Below are 17,095 nucleotides of genomic sequence, written 5' to 3'. Positions count from 1 at the left end.
TGTCCTTTTTTTAAAAACTTTCAAAATATCATAAGCCCAAAAGTGCACAAAAGAAAATATTTACAGAATCCAATGCCCTTCCCTTACTTCTGATTTTTAGTTCAACGTATGGGCCTGCTTTGTATCTAATTGATCAAAGTATTGAACTTCTAATATGTACCAGATTCTGCATAGGTCGCTAAGATATAAAGGAAAATAAGAATAGTCTTACCCCCCTTGACTTGACATTCTAGGAGGGAGACAAATGGATAAATAGATCCTTTCTATGCAATGTAGAAAGGATAATGATTGAGATATGATTCACTGGCATGAAAGCACAGAAGAAAGATAATTAACCACTTGGGTGGGCACCCTGTCATATCATACTGTAAACTCTTGTCATTTGCCACTTAAAATTCATCCAGGCATGTTTGCATGTATAAACTTAAACCACAAAATTACCATCTTTTTCATAAATTCTTCCAGCCAATTGTGAAACGTATAATAATAGCTAACTTTTATTGATTGCTTACTATATGACAGGCATTATTCTGAGTTCTTGTTTATTAGCTTGGTTAATCTATTTCCCTGTACTGTATTAGGTATTATTATTAACTCATTTCACAGATGAATAAACTAAGACAAGAGAACCAAAGTTATTTTCTCAAGATCTCAGAGCTAGAAAGTAGAACTAAAATTCTCATTCGGACAATCTGACTCTAGATATTAAGTTCTCAAATGCTTTACTCCAATGCTTTCTACTGATACGTACAATAAAGTGAGAATCTGTTTTGAATCCCTTATTAACTCTGTGATCTTAGGCAGATTATTAGTTTCTCAACTTTCAAGTTTTTCAGTAGAAAATACAAAATCAAGTTTTTCCACTTTTGGAAGTTTTAAATGTGATTCTAAAATTCTTGGGCACTCTTCCCATTGTCCATGTGTTCTCTTTGTGCCTAGGCTCTATAACTGACCAGCGGTCAGTAGAGGTGACACTGTAATAGTTTCTAGGCCTAGTCCTTAAAAACTGTCAGTATCTGCTTCTTATCACTTTGGATGCTCTATCTTAGAATCTAGCCTCTATGTATGGGGAAGTCCAGGTCACATGGAAAGGCTACGTGTAGGTGATCAGGCGAACAGCACAAGTAGGACTCCAGCCAGTACCAATCTTAGACATGTAAATAATGAAATCTTTAAGGTGACTCTGGACCCAGCCACTGTGTGACAGAAGCTGCATGAGAAACCTTGAGCAAGAGCCATCTGTGCCCAGTCAACCCTCAGAATGATGAAAAATAATTTAAAGCAATGACTAGGTTGTTTCAAACCTCTAAGTTTTACAGTGGTGTGGTATATAGCAATAGATAACAGGAACCATTTTCTACCTTGTCAGTGTTATTGGAACAAGTATGAAAGTCCCTGGTGTATTGCAAAGTACTATACATATGTAAAGAAATATTATTTAGCCTATATTAGGTCTATGTGACACCATAAAAAAAGGTGACACCATATAGAATAATAAAACATAACAGAAATCTATCTAATATCAAGGGCCGGTTAGTAAATTAATTTAAATCCAGCGGATATTCCTTGAGTGTCTACTCATACTTAGCAGTAAATTAAGTTTCATGAAGATTCAAAAGCAATGAAGGCAGGAATATTTTATGTCTTCTAAAAATATATGAAAAGTATCTTAAAACTAAGCAACAAATGAAAGGGAATATTTTATTTAGCATCCAAATTTCTCAGAAACGTTGTTTTATTCCCTAAAGCATTATTCACTTCTTGATAGAAAGTCGGTGCTGACATCAGGAAAATCTGTTTCAATCTTTCCTCTAACACTTCTTTGAGTACATGCAAAATATCTTTAGGTGAAGCGTTCCTATTTGTAAAATGAAAGTAATAATGTCTATTTTGCAGGAGTCTTGGGAGTATTAAATGGCACGTGTATATGAAGAACCTAATACATATTAAATAGAATGAGTTTAATAGCGGACAGTTTGCATTATAATTGACCCTTTTACGGTTGATCTCTATTGCAAATTTGCAGTAAAAAACAATCCTAGATATATGTCACTATGGTTCAGAAATATGGCTGTCATGTGTTCCTGAGTTCATATCTGAAGAATAAAAGGCCTCATTTGTTCACGAATTACTTCTAAGTCTTCTCTTTTGCCCCACACATGCATTAGCAAATCCTGTTGGTTTTACTTTTAAAGTACCCTGAATCCAGTGCCCTGGCATGACCCTCACCAGTACCAATCTGACAAAGTCACCATCACCACTCACATAATTATTGCAATAGTCTCCAATATTAGATTCCTAAGACTTCTATAAAAACGAGCTACAAACTTGGTGGCCTAAAACCACAGAAATTCGTTTTGCCATATTCTGGGGGCTTAAAGTCCAAAATCAAGGTGTCAACAGGGCCATGCTGTTTGGAGGTTCCAGGAGAGAACTTATATCCTCACCTCTTCCTAGCTTATGGCAGTTGCTGGCAATCCTTTGACATTCCTCAAATTGTGGCACTGTAACTCTAATCTCTGTCTCTGTCTTCACAAGGGCTTTTCATGTGATGGGTCCAAATTCCCCTCTTCTTATAAGGATACAAATCACTGGATAAGGGACCAGTATGACCTCATCTTAAATTGATTATATCTGCATAGACTCTATCTCCAAAACTGGTTGTTTTCACAGGTATCAGGGGATTGGGACTTCAACATATCTTTTGGGGGGGTACAGTTCAACCCATAAAATTTCCTAACTTGTCTCCCTGCTTTACCTTTGACTCCTTTAAATTATTCACCCCATTGCAGCCAGAAGACTTCCCATGTCAATCATGTTCCACCTCTGCTCAAACTCTCTAGTCATGCTCCATTTCCCTTGAAGTAAAAAAAGATCAAAGTCCCAAAAGAAGACAAAAAGTTCATTATGAGCTCCTCACATCTTCCTGCTTCTATACTCACCCCTGGGCCATTTCTTAGACCTCCTCTCCCTGGGACTCATTCCATTCAGCTGCCTCAAGCCGCCTTTCAGCTCTGGTGCTCCTGCTCCAGGGTTTCACACTCAGTGTTCCCTACATGTGGAATTTTCTCTACTCTGAACCCATATAGCCTCATGATTTTCTCCCTTTTGTTCTTTCTTGATTACTCCATAGAAATTAATACTCCCCTTTACCCTACATTTCTCAGTATCAATATCCTGCTTTGTATTTTTTCATAGATAGCACGTTTCTAAGGCCATATTATATATTTATTTTTTTAATATTTGATTCCAACTCCCTGCCATACACCATTCACACACACAATGTAAACTCAGCCAGGTGCAGTGAATTACACCTGTAATGCTAGCACTTTGGGAGGTCAAGGTGGAAGGATCTCTTGAAGCCAGGAATTTGAGACCAGCCTAGGTAACATAGCAAGACTCAGTCTCTACAAAAATAAAATTAAAAAAAAATAGCTGGGCATGATGACATGCACATGTAGTCCTAACTACTTGAGAGGGGGAGAGAATCTCTTGACCTCAGGAGTTGGAGGCTGCAGTGAGCTGGGATCACACCACTGCAATCCAGACTCCAGTCTGGGTGACAGAAGGGACCCTGTCTCTTTCTCAAAAAGAAATGTAAACTCCAGGAAGTTTACATTTACATTACAGGAAGGGCAGGGACTTTGTTTTATTAACTATTGTATCTCTGGTGCCTAGAATTGTGTCCAGGAAAGTATAGAATTCCAACAGTAATGCAAATTATTCTCGTTGATAGACATACAAGTTGTGTCTGATGGGGATTTGGTTGATTACTGCCCTGTGGATATTGATCAGTTTTGCTAGTTTTTCATCTATTAAGTAAATTTATATCAGCATTCATGTGTGGTTATTTGAGTTTCTTTGAACGGCTCATAATGTCTTACTAATTCCCTCATTAATTATCTCTTTACATCCACATAATAAGACTTCTGGGAAGGGATGGATGTGAATTGAGTCTCAAAGAATGTGCAGGTATGTACTAGAAGAGAATAGAGCAGAGAAGAGAACGTAGAGACTTACAAGGCAAAGAAGGCAAGAAGGACTTACATATAGCAAACCCTGTTAACTGATTTTCAAAAGGGTAAAATCGTAACTCATGAAAATATAAAATGAACACAATTCAACACTTTTATTTAACTCATTAATTAATGAGGGCACTAGTAAGATGTGAAAAACAGTGGAGAATCTTAATTTTCATAAGACCATGTTTTCTTCAAATTACCATAAACAGGAATCATTTATGTAACTACGGACAGGAAATACCTTCATTGTCATCAGCCCTCCAGATGTTCATCTCTAGAAAGGTGCAAAATACACCAGCCAAAAACAGCTCAAAGATACACACAACATAAAATAATTCTAGAAAATATCCTAACTAAATTATCTGATATTCCATTGAAAGGGCTTCAGTAAACTTTTAAAAAAATCTTTCACAATTTCCTTAAAATGTCAAGCATATTATGTAATGTGTACAGACTCACATGTTTCTGAGTGTCATGACTATTTGATTGGATGAAGGGACAGCCCAGTTGGTGAAAAATGTTATTACGAGGCAAGTTAGGATTTTATATAACAAGTTATGGAAAGTCAATCTAAATTCTCAAGCAGAGGAGTGATTTGATGAAAACAACATTTAAAAAGAATCATTTTAGCAGAGATGTGTAGGATGGAATCTTAGAGTTGGAGGAGAGGCAAGAAGACAGGAAGCAACAAGACACACTTAGAAATGTTCTGTAGGAATTCAAACCTGATTTAGGCCTGGGGCATGCAAATGATCCAAAAAGGTTGTATAGAGACCACTGGATTTGGGGACAGTTGATGTAACTGATTGAGTTGACTGAGAGAGAGTCAAGTTTCCTTGGAATTTTTCAAAGAATACCTGATTGTGAGGAGACTTCATATTTCTAAAATGTGTACTAGCTAACACTTGACAGTTTATTTCTCTGCAGTTATATTACTTTCTTGATGGCATGCTAATAAATTACTTTTCTTTAGAATTTAAAATATTGCATTCACCTTTTATTAAAGCCTTAGGCTTTTGTTGCCTAAAATGTTTGCTCCCTAAAATGTTTTTCTCCCCTACCATCTGAGAAAGGCATAAATCTATAAAATATTCAAGTGTATCTATTTCACCTCTGTAAAAGTATTTGTGATATCCTTTCTATGATGGATGTTATTTAGAGGTCAAGTCTAGTGTAACTCATTAAAATAATTAATATAAATAACAAATATTTATTTAATGCAGGATAGCATGCTAATTAAAACTCCTGTAATATGTGCAGCAAGCATAGAGAAATTCATCTTCTCTTTTAAAGCTTTTTTTAAAGTGAGTAGTTTAATTACATTTTCTGTGTATGCATGTTTGTTTTACTAGATTTTACCTGGTTGTAAAAAAAATAAGAGAAAGTATTATGTCTATTCAATATTAGAAAGCAAAACAAATCATTCGGGTCACTTAAATCCATAGCAACACATGTTTCAAATGGTTAGACTATATCCTAATTTAAGGAAAACCAAATACCAAGGAATAATCTCGTGGTAATTGCAGCTAAACAACTGAAGTTCAAGCCATGTTTCCCATCTTTGCTTTGAGTATGCTTTTTTCATTCACTTGGATTTTGTAGAAACTAAACAATGGTACTTTAAGAAAATGCCCTTTTTGTAGCTTGACATATTCTAAGCAAACATGCACAATCTAAAAATGCACATCCAAAGTTAACCTTTTGAAAATTCAGACTGCACTGAGGACATCATAAATGATTCACCAGTGACAGACATATAGGTAATTTTTATGACCTGAACCATGAATCGTCCTTTAATTCTTGATTCCGGTGACTACTTTTCACTATATTGAGCCATGAGTTTCAAAAATAAACCTTTTGCTGATAAGGAGATTTACAGAGAACAAAAAAGCCTGAGTCAACTATTTATCTGGGACCAAATTCTGTGAACTAAGCTTAGTTCAAGCAAGAGGTTTTCTAAGCAGTTCATTTATTTTAATATGGTACAAGCATTTTAGAGTTACAGTGTAGCTTATGCTCACAGTACATTGATAGAAGAGGAGGAGAAAGGCCTGGAGGTAACATTTCATGCATTCTTAGAGATAAGAATTGAGAACCTGCTGGAAGCAAAGCTCCATGTCCGATGCTCTGGAGATACAGAGGTCTCGCCTGCAAGGAGCTTATATCTATTACGGAGGGACTAAAACCAGTGAACAGATCACGTGTTATGACAAATTATAAGACAGAATATTATAAATATTATAGAAAGAGTAAAAAGCAAACTCTTTTTAGAAATTTCAAAGACAGAGAAAGTACATTGATTTTACAGGGGAAGGAGAAAGACTTCATGACATTTGAATAGAACAGTGTTTCTCTAACTTCTGCATGCATAAAAGATGCCTCGAGAGCTTGTTAAAATTTAGATTTCTGGACCATCCCTAGTGATTCTGATGTATCAGATCTGTATTTCTAACCTGCACTCCCGTGGCCCCCCGCCCTGCCACGGTGATTGAGATAGAAATGGACCAAGGACCATCTTTTAAGAACATGTACTTAAAGTCTTAAAAAAAAAAATAGCATTGAGAAGTCAGTGGTAAAAGGATAAGGTATTCATTCAGATGAAAGAAATGATAGAATAATAAAAGGAGGTAGAAAGGTGAGGATATACTATCTGGTCTCTATGGGAGGCTTTGGAATTCCGTCTCCCACTCTATTAGCCTATTAAAATCATAATAGTTTTTTGATGAGCAGTTCTAGAAAATGGGGAGTCTTAAATTCAGCAACAGAACACATTTAATTGTGCTACTACAAAATTATCTCTGAATTGCCCACAAAAGAAAAAGTATATAAAGTTTCCACAAGAGAAACTCACATTGCTGGGCAAGGTATTCTAAACAGCTACAGGACTCCTGAAGGGAAGACATCCCAGCTATCTCACCAGGGGAGGTCAGCAAAGTGATGACCTTGTTATTGAAACAACATGTTACTGATTTTCTGTGGGCCTGCTTTGAGGGACTGTCCTGTCTTACCGATGCCAGGCTGGCTCACTGTATTCCTGCAGTCAATGGGCAGTACTCCCTGGCACATGCCAATGATTATCTTGGCGGGGATGGGGTAGGGGAGTCAATTACCTTTCTCCTATCAAACTGCAAATGATTGGGTGTTTCCTCTCTCCTGTACCTTTGGGCTTAATCTCCATCATTTACATTTTATCCCCAATCACATTTCTACTTTACATATTATCTGCCCTCACACAACATCCTACTGGAGAAAAGGAACCTAGCATTCCTTATCTGTGTCAGCCTGTGGCTAAAGCAGCAGAGGCAGGGGCTAAGACTCAAGGGGAAAAAAGCATTATATAATTGGTAAATAGCCTGTAATCAGCATCTAACAAATGATAATTTTTTAAATGCTCCTCACCACAAAAAGTTTGCAAAAGAATCTAAAGCAACTATGGCCAAAGCATGGTGTGTGGCAGAATGAAAACCAAGGAATAAATAGTACATCAAAGGCAAATTGTGAAAGATCTTGAATGTTAGGGCACAGGATGTTTTTCAACAGACCAAACAGAATCATTAAACATGATCCAAATTGGGCTGTAGGAAGTTTGAACTGGCCACGTATAGGAAGCACAGAGAAACTGTTTAAAGGCAAGACGCACATAGGAAACTCTAAACGGATACACAGAGTTAGGATTATTCTTATACAGTCGGCCTCCACAAATATCCCATGCCCATGTTGATCTATGGAAGAAATGCACTTACAACATTCCTTCCAATTTGTTTCTATTTTTTTCTGCTTTAGATTGAAATTTGGGGGGATTTAGTTATTTATTTGACCAATAAAAATTGTTTGTATATATATTCAGTGAAACATATTGTTTTGAAATATGTATACATTGCGGAATGGCTAAATTGAGCTAGTTAACATATGCATTACCTCACACATCTTTTTTGTGTATGTGATGAGAACACTTAAAATACACTTAGCAATTTTCAAGAATAGACTATATTGTCATTAACCGTGATCACCATGTTGTATAATAGATCTCTTGAACATATTCCTTCTACCTAACTGAAATTTTATATCCTTTGAACACCCCTCCCTTTCAGTGTTTAGTAATTATTTAATACCATGCTATTTCACTTAATGATATACCATAAGTTTTATAGGCTTTCTTCACTCTTTTATATCCTTTCTTCTTTTAGTTCCCCTGATTGGATGATTTCAAATGACCTGTCTGCAAGTTCACTGATTCTTTCTTCTGTTTGATTGAATCTGCTGTTGAAGCTTTCTATTGAATTTTTTAGTTCAGTCATTTTATTCATCTGTAGGATTTTTCTGTGTTTTTTTTAAAGGTTTCCTATTTCTTTGTTAAATTCTGTGTTCACACATTGTCTTCCTAATATCATTTAGTTATTTTTCCATGTTTTGTTATAAGTCACTTAATTTTGTTAAGAAGATTATTCTGAATTCTGTGAGTCAGTTCCTAGATTTTCATTTCTTTAGGGTCAATTATTGGAGGTTGCTATTAATAGTTTCTTTGTTGGTGTCATGTTTCCCTGACACTTTGTGATCCTTGTATGGTTGCATTGGTTTCTGTGCATTTGAAGGAGTATCCACCTCTTTCTGCCTTTATATTAATATGTTCACTTTGGCAGGGAAAGATGTTCACCAGTCAGTTCAGCCTGGCATTCTGGTTGGGCCAGCTGGTAGGCTCAGGCAAATGGGGCTTGCTGTTGGGTTCTCTAAATGGGCAGGCCACTGTCTATGCTCTGAGATCCCGCATGTCTGTGACTGGGATCTGTCATCAGACAGGGCTGCAGTCTCAACTCTGTTCAGTCATGGCCAAGTCAAGCAGGGCTGCTGGCTATGCTTCACAATTTCTTCTGGTCATGTGTGGTTGCAGGCTGTACTCCCTGGGTGGGCAGTGCTATTGCTTGGGCTTTGCAGTTGGGCAAGGCTACAACCTAGGCTCTGTAGTTTGGCAGAATCATTCATTTTCTGTGCTTTGTGGTCTTGTGCAGTCACTATGCAGACAAACCTGTTTGGGTGGGCTGCAGTCTGTGCCCCTCAGTTGGGTGGGATTGCTGATTGGGCTTTGCAATTGGGAAGGGCTACAGATTATGCTCAGCAATTGAGCAGAGTTGTAGGGTGGGCTCCACTGTAGAGTGGGGCTGAAGGAAGGTTTTCATGGTTGGGCAGGGTGACTGGCTGGGCACCCTGGTTATGTGGGCCAGAGGCTATGCTCTACAGCTAGGCAGCATTCCCTCCCATGTTTCCTGGCCAGGTGGAGCTGCCTGCCTCTGTGGGAGGTGAAGTTCCTGCTAGGTCTCTCTGGTCAGGTGCCATTGCCAAGATCTGCACTCCAGTTGTTTGTGAGCCCTGCCCTCTTTTTTTATTTCTAGCTGACTCCAGGTGGTCTAGCCTTGCTGATTCCTCTAGTGTTCCGCCTGAGAGGAGATCGAAGTAGAACTTTCAGGAAGTCCTCGGAATGCTGGGGAAGCTAGATGTCCACTTTGGGCTCTCTTTTACCTACTGGAGAAACCAAAGGCTCAGGAAAATCCTCTTGGCATAGCACTGTGCTGGCCTGGGGGAGGAGCAACTCAGTTAAGTGGAACCATTTCTTTTACCCTCATAATGTGTTTCTTCTTAATTTATTTTATTTTATTTTATTTTTTTGCTACAAAGGGGTGTGTCAGCCTTTACCCCAGGTTCTAGGCTTTTCACAAAGACATTCTTGTCTGTGGATGGTTGCTAGTTGGACTCCTTGTGAGCAGACCTCTTATTTCACATCTTACTGACATCATCTCTAAATCGTATTTTATTTCCTGCATTCTTGATGCTTTGGCATCTGGCATCTTGCTAACCAGTAAGGGACTGCCCTTCCCCTCCCAGTGTTAGATAATTCTCAGTATAACAAGCCACTCACCCAGGAATGTGCCCTTCATATTGAACCAAAGAATCCAGAGTCCACACTTCCCAACTACCTGCTTTATTGAGCTATCACACAGGAGCCACTACCCCCTGCCCTAAACACCCCAGAACCAGGTATCAGGCAAATAGGGTAGTGTGTATACCCCAGATCCCACTGAAATATTCCAAACTAGTCAATCATAAACCTTATTCTGTGTCACGCATTCCACACACACACACACCAAAAGGCTCTTGCCCTGTCTCTGCCCCTTGACTGATCCTGGCCCTCCCCCATATGGCCCTGCGTGGGGGGCCTTTCTACTGTTTCATGGGTTCTGTAAGTACAAAATCTTCTTTCTTCATGGCAGTCATTTCCATTTTTGTGTGTCTTACTGTATGTGATTAAAATAAATACTGGGTATATTTTAAAACAAGACCTTCATGATTAAGCATAATGTCTGTAGGGTCTTTGTAGATGCCCTTTAATAGGTTCAGGAAATTCCCTTTTATGCCTATGTTACTGATAATATTTATCATGAATGGATATTACTTAACTTTGTTAAGTAAGTGTGTATTCATCAACCTAGTCTTCTTTAACCTGTGGATATAGTTCCAATTTGTTTTTTAAAGACCTTTCATGTAAAATCCGAAGCAGAATCCAAGAAACCTTATTATCAGATACTGTATGAGAAAAATTCAATTTTAATTACTTAAATTGTATAAAGAATTTCAAAAAGTATGAAAGAAAAACTTGAAGGATTATATCTGAATTTGTTTATTTCCGTTCCTACAATATAAATATTTCCCTCACTCACATTGAAAAAAGACTTTTATTCTATACCTTAGATTCTTTCCATAATAATCATTACTTCAGAAAAATAGTCTTCAAAATAAAAAGAGTTTGTTCTCATCAGCCCAGACAAAATTAAGTTAAAGCTGGTCAGAGTCTTTCTCCAGCTCTGGTGGACAAAAATGATGAATAAGAGAGATCCTCGTGGTCTATCTTATTTAACTTTTTCCTATGTCATTAAATATTCCTTTTATCCCACGCTACCCCCTAACTTCTTATCTTGCATTTCATGGAAACCACAGATAATGGTCAGGAATTTTTCTCCTACTCCATTTACTCCACAAAGCTTTCTTGAAGAGTTCAGTTCATACACAACTTTTCCTTTTCTCAATAGTGGCTTCAAGATATATATTATATGTTTTCCTATATTCTGTTTCATGTATACTTGTTATTTGCCTAATAAGAAAATTTTTTTAGACTAAGATTTATGTCTTATTTTAGTGTAATGTCAACATGGCATCTAATACAGGTTTGAGTACACAGTAGATCAGCAAACATAAACCACTCATTTGTTCTTTAGTGACTGTAGTTTAGACCTTTAGCATTTAGTAAAAATTAAAAAGCACAGGAGTAGCATGAGATCCAGATGATTATATAATTTCACCTGACCTCTGTTTCATATTAAAATATCAATGAACAAAAGCTTAATACTATTTTCCCAGTCCAATCCAAGTTCTCGCAAGAAATTTCAAAGCCATAAATGGCATTATTTTCTTGGATAGATTTACATTTTGGGGCAATAAGGGAGATATTATGAATGTTTCCTATATAAAGATAATTTGAGAAGGCAGCATGCACACAAAATCAAGTATTTGTGAGTTGATGGAATAGTAAGTGGAAAATGAGCTTTTTTAAAATCATGGAATCTCCCTTAGTGAACAAAAATATCTTTAAACCACATAGACACTTACTTTTTAAAAAATTATACTTCTTGGTTAGTTCAGTTCTTCAACTAAAATTTCTTTCTCTCTTGTACATTTCACAACCTTTTGGCAGCTTTATTGTTGAAAAGCCAAGGTACATTCATAATTGCACCACAGTAACATGCATTTATCATTGGCAAAGGTTCTGTGCTATAAATGAATTACTGTAATAGATGTGTCATGAAGTAGCATCTTATTATCCTCGTCGTCTTCTACTTTCTCCACCAAGCAGGTCAAAGTCGATAACAAGTGTTGCTCTAAAGCGATATTTTTGGACAAATTAAAGGGATGAAGTGAGTTTTAAAGCTTTAGGTTTGTAATACTTTAAAACGATCAACACTTTCTTATTCTAGTTATGCCTCTAAATCCCTAAAACACTTCTTGCTCCGTGCTGTCTTTGCTCATACTGGAAAGCTATACTGGCACTTAGGTTGTTCTCAATCAAGAAAATGTGATTGAGAATTTATTATATTTGGGCTTTCTGTCAAAAATTGGAAATAGATACCGTCTCTACCCCTGGGGGAATTGGTAATCTAGTTGGGAGATAAAACATATAAAATATCAAAAAAATGTGAAATGGATAGTATAGCCAGTGAGAATGATACACAGCTAAAAGAGAATCTGCTCAGAGGAGTTTTCAAATTGACAAAAAAATGCAGCTTTCAGTACATTAATGTCTAATGTAGATTATAAAATTTCCAATTGGTTTTATTCTGATGTATTTGAAAACATGGAGAAAGAAAAATCTTCTCCCTTCAAAAAGCTTTGGCAAGATATTTGCATAAAACCATTTTTTTGGCTATAATGTATGTTAATAGCTGCCATTTCTATGTGTCTGGGCTAGCGAGAGTAAAGTGATCCGAAGCATAGAAGTGTAGGGTTATGTTATCATGTTATTTTAGCTCCTGTATTAAGCCCTGAAGAAGACGGTGCATGGTCTGTAAGCACAGATAAATTGTTCCCAAACAACATATATTCCCATATAAACATAGCCTAACCACTGGATATACCCACCTAACCAAATGAGAAACTACTGGCAGGTTTCAGATCTGATGGCACAATGATGTCTGGGGGAAAAAAAATCTCATTTTATGATTTAAATGGGAGCAAAGATGGCATATTACTCACATATATAGAGAGAAGTTGTTACAATGGATAACAGGATCGGGATCCCCAAATTTTCACGTGGCAAAATTTAACAAGAACAAAACATTAATATCTTGGCTTGGGTGTGAAAAACAGACAGTATTCAAACTTTGGACCTTTAGTTGAACCTAAGAGCTATGTGGATCAAGTTCATTGTTAAAAGGAAGCTGCAAATTTAGGCATTACTAGAAGTATAGCAACTAGGGCATGACAAGTGATATTTTTCTTTATTCTTGCATTTTGGACAATCTATACTAGGTATGTATGACAAAATCAAACATCTCAAGTGATGATGAGTATTATAGTAAGTAAGGAAAGCATCTATAGTCAAAGCAAATGATATATTTGTGTATGAAATTCAGGCAAAACATTTGCCTTCATTTGAGTTGATCCAAGTAACTGAGAATGACTAGAAACTCAATGCATGGGACTCCCTATTTGGAAATGAATTTATGACAGAACAAGCACATGCTCATATATTAACCCTTACTTCAGAGTTCCTATGTTTTGTTACTAACCAGAAAGGGCAACCTGAGCTTTTTTCAGTTTCATTTACCCAAATTTAGGTTTTGATATTTCCTTTTGCACTCAAGAGAACAGCCAGTTTCTATATATCCACATATCTACTGAATCTTTTTTGACAGTTCTAGAAACTCATGTCACTTGCTATTGAACCAAAAGTAATAATATTACACTTGAGTCTAAATTTCTCCTCTGAATCACCAAGTATAGTTTCATACGCAAGAACGTGAGAATTTTCAAACTAGGAAATTAAATATTGATTGTAAAAGATTGAAAAACTATTTTATTGTGTAACATGGAACTTTAATTTCATTTTTAACATGTGCATATGCTTGGTTAAAAATTGTGTCATCTATTTTCAACCTTTTCTCACTTTTCATCCTCTCCTATTCAAAACATATACACTCAAACACCTCAGAAACACTAGGTAGCTCTTGCTCTTCACAGGCAATGTGAACAGGATTGAAATTAATATTTACTTTGGAACTTGTGTTTATCATCTGAAACATTCCATTTATTTCATTCAATTATTTCACTCAAATAACACTGGAAAATATTTGGGTCAACGAAGCATCAGAATAACTGTTGTCTATAAAATATATTCATGACATAAACTGCCTGGAGTTGTTTATACACCTGTTGCATCTTTGCATATTCTCTGTCTGCTGAAGTCCACCATGGTCTTAAATATGGCAAGCTTATTTTGCAATCCCTTTTTTCATGCTAAATTTTGGTGTATGTCTACCTACTAGTGTTGGAATGAAGCCATTCCTATTAAGATTTAGCTTTAGGACTTCTACATAGATCTTTGCTCATTAAGCACTTTCCTCCTTTACTTTACCCAGCAGGCAGTTGTTGGAATTCTTGGGTAGACCTGAATTTGTCATAAATGTCTCGGTGAAGTTAGTCATCATGAGAATTCTGAGAACTTAATAATAAGCTACTAACTTAGAAGGCCTTATTCTACAGCAAAATTTCCTTTCTACATGGAAATGGGTTCAATTTTAAATCCTATGAAGACAATTACACACCGAGTAAGAGACAGAGAATGAAAAAAATAAAAGGAGGACAAAAAAAAATAGTTTTTTTTTTCAGTTATGATTTGAGTTATCCAATTAAATGATTTACACTCTATCAGCTTGCTAAGATATTCAAGAGGTGACAATATTTCTAGTTCTTCTTTTATTGAAAAAAAAGATTACTTTGTATTCTAAAATCTCTAATTAGCTAGAGATTTTAGGAAAGGAAAGCATATTTTAACAACCCAAGGGATGCCAGAACCAAAGGATTGAGGAATGAGCACAAAGATTCAAAAGTACAACCAAGCAGTTTCAATGTATCCAGATGCCCTTTGGGTCTTGTTTGACAATCCCAGGAACACATGTCACTTTCTATTATGCACACTGATACAGAAACAGCTTAAAACTTTCACTCTTCTTTTCACAATGCCAAGTAAAAATACAATGTCTGTTGCTGAAAAAGTCTCAATGCTTAGCTGGCAGGTCACACGAGAGAAAGAGGAGGGAGAGTAATGTAAAAAAAATAAAAATGAAAAACTGGAAAAAAGAATATTTCAGATGACAATAGTGTATAATAATAGTTTATGATGTGTTTATGTCCCTGCTGTAACAATTTTAATGCATGTCATGCCTATTCTCTAATGTCAAGATTTGTGAAACGCACCAGAAAAAAATCGTTCCGTTCAGAAAGGAAAGGTTCAGCCGTTTGATGGCTAGCCCTTCTGGTGGGCCCCTTCTTTATTTCAAAACAAAAATTGCAAAATTGTTATTGCTAATAACAGTAGATGTGGAATTAGTCATACTTATCTACATAGGACTGTAGACAAAAGGTTATAAGACAAAGCGGGTGGCAGGAGAATGTCAGTGTCAGAACACAGTGAAGACGAGACATCCACCTGGATGGCACTGGACCACGCTCAGCTTTGCATGTGGCAGTTACGTGGCAGGGCAGTGAAGTCAGTTGTCCAACCTTGGTTGCTTTTCACTACCTAGCTAATTGAGAACACATGTTGGACATCTGTATTTGTTAAAGAATGTCAAACAATGGTAAGAACTTCTTAGATTTCTGAAACATAGAGACTTCCATAGCATTCTGTAACTAATGCTTAAGCTGATTTATGTTCAATTTGGTACTTCCTGCCAGGGGGTCTTAACCTTGACTGCATATTAGAATCACCTGGAGGCTTTAGAAAATGGTGCCCCATTCCAGAGAGTCTTCTTTAAATGGTTTGGAGTATGGCCCAGATATCAGTATGTTTTAAAATCAATTTAGGCGAGTCTAACGTAAAGTAGGGCAGAGAACACTGCACCTAGTCAGTGTTTCCTGAAGTGCAGTCTCAATGGATTGCCTCCGCCAGAATCATCTTACAATCCGTGTTCAAAATAGAGATGACCATATACCAACACCTACTGGGACAGAATCTATAAGCTCCCTTGTGATTTTTAGAGAGAATCTTTGCTATCATGCTGGTATAATTTACTGATCATTTGACAGCCTCTCCAGGTAAAGATGCTACCCATGCACTACTTCCCCAACTGATACTTTGCAGTAGCCATTTTCTGACTCACAATTATCTTTTGGAAAGTAAAATAAATAATATATATGTATAGGTGTTCCTGGAGATACACACACACAGGTATATATAATATATGTATATATTATATACAGTTAGATATAAATATATGTAATATATATTACATATATATTGGAGATACATTACATATATACTGTAATGATATATATCACATATATACTGGAGATATACACATACATATAGGTATATATTTACTCACACACACATAATGCAGACACTGGCTATATCCTCTAACAGGAATATTCTTGAGTCTAGTTTGGAAGGCCTTCCATTTCTTACCCTCGTGCTCACAGCAGAGGAGGATTACCTATGGCTCTGTAAAGAAAATATTATATTATGGGTAAGTATCAAATGGGTGGCTATGTAGAATCAAGTTCTAATGTTCTCTGACCAATCCTTAGAAAAAACTGGAGACATTGAAAAATACATTTTGAGTACTACTTAGGAAACATATTATATATATTACATATATTTTATAGTCCTGTTTTTATTGAAAACTATTCTTGAAATTCAGAACCTGAAAGTCTGCTGAATGCAGAAAAGCTATTAAAAAGCAATCTGAAATGCATTTCAGGTGAAATCATTTTTTACCAAAGTGCAGATCATTTCATTTATTCTAAAGGCATATAATTAGAAAGGACACCAAATTGGTATTTTTTTCTTTTTACAATATAGCACAAATACATACTTCTTTATTCTAGCTTCAGCATGTGTAGAGTTTTGAAAAAGTCCATGTCAGAAAAGAGTGATTTTTTTCCCTTTTCATGGACTTCTATAGTATAGATATACCCAGACTTTTAAAAATGGATTCTCAAGTGAAAACAGAAGCATAAAAAAAAAAAAAATAGAAGGTATTATTTATTTTGGCCTTGTCTGCACATGTCAGAAAATTAAGACAGTGATGGATTATACATTACTATGCAAAATTTTATTATCAGAGGCAAAATTCAAATTTGTTCTGCTTAAAATACAGAAGACAAATTTTCTTATTTACAAAAAATCTATATTGTCAGTGTTTGGTCAGAATGGAATAAAAATTTCATGTTGAATACATATTGATTCAATTTTTACTGAATAATTTTAAAGGCATACCATAGAAAATATTTATATACTAAACTAACAC

The sequence above is a fragment of the Eulemur rufifrons genome, chromosome 16, assembly GCF_041146395.1.
Source record: "Eulemur rufifrons isolate Redbay chromosome 16, OSU_ERuf_1, whole genome shotgun sequence".
Classification (NCBI taxonomy): domain Eukaryota; kingdom Metazoa; phylum Chordata; class Mammalia; order Primates; family Lemuridae; genus Eulemur; species Eulemur rufifrons.
The sequence above is the reverse complement of the archived record's forward strand: the minus strand, read 5'-3'. Positions refer to the sequence as shown.